Raw genomic sequence first — 962 nt, 5'->3', positions numbered from 1 at the left:
CCTGTGCTAACCACTGAGTCTACACCGGTGAGCCAGACAGTCGCGCCCCCTATCATGACAGACATTACTATCTACCCATAAGGACAGGCATTAAACAAATAGTTACATGAATACATATAAGGACAGGCATTAAACAAATAATTACACAAATACATTGCTCAATGCACTTGTGTCACACGCTGTGAAGGGTAAGTATTTTACTTAAGTATATTTCTCATTATAATGAGAAAATATAACAGGAATTTAAGTCTGGGAAACCACACTGCTTTGGGCAAAGCTGCATATAGCAATTCAAAATTTGAATTCTTGGTACTAACATGTAAAAGTTATTGGACATACAGGAAATAACCAGTAAGAGACAACTGTTTAGCTAGCAACTAGTGCTCACTTTGGCAGCACATATACTAAAATTGGAACGAAGGGCGCCTTGGGTGACTCGGTTGAGCGTCCAACCTGGCTCAGATCATGATCTCTCGGTTCATGGGTTTGAGGCTCACTGTCAGTGCAGAGCCTGCTTGAGATTCTCTCTCTCCCCCTCTCTCTCTGACCCTCCCTGGCTCGTGCTTTCTCTCTCTCTCTCAAAATAAATAAACTTAAAATAATAATAATAAAATAAAGTGGGAATGATACAGAGGAGATTAGCCTGGTCCCTGCATAAGAATGACATGCAAACCTATGAAGCATTCCAATTTTTTTTAAACAGACAAAAATTTAAAAAATTAAAAAACAAAAGCAACTGAACTAGTTCCCACTTATTCAAAGTCTTGTCTCTTATTCTATATAACTCAAAAAGCATTTACAGATTTCCATGGTTTTAAGTTTTCTGAGCTCAAGAAATTTTTTCCCAAAAATGAATCAAATCACTTAATTTTTTTTTCAAAAAAGTAATATATTGAAAGCTGACAATCTGGCAATCTGCTGTGAGGCTAGGTAAAGATCTATCCACTTTACCATGTTAAAAA

At 36.9% G+C, this 962-nt stretch overlaps 1 non-coding gene across 1 annotated transcript; it reads left to right on the top strand.

Moving 5' to 3' along the window:
• The first annotated feature begins 591 nt into the window (after positions 1-591).
• LOC113599641 (U6 spliceosomal RNA) lies at positions 592-695 on the top strand. Its single transcript, XR_003420560.1, has one exon. It is a non-coding gene; the product is annotated as a U6 spliceosomal RNA (small nuclear RNA).
• The last annotated feature ends 267 nt before the right edge of the window (positions 696-962 follow it).

This window comes from Acinonyx jubatus, chromosome C1 (genome assembly GCF_027475565.1).
Source record: "Acinonyx jubatus isolate Ajub_Pintada_27869175 chromosome C1, VMU_Ajub_asm_v1.0, whole genome shotgun sequence".
NCBI lineage: Eukaryota > Metazoa > Chordata > Mammalia > Carnivora > Felidae > Acinonyx > Acinonyx jubatus.
The sequence above is the reverse complement of the archived record's forward strand: the minus strand, read 5'-3'. Positions and strand labels throughout refer to the sequence as shown.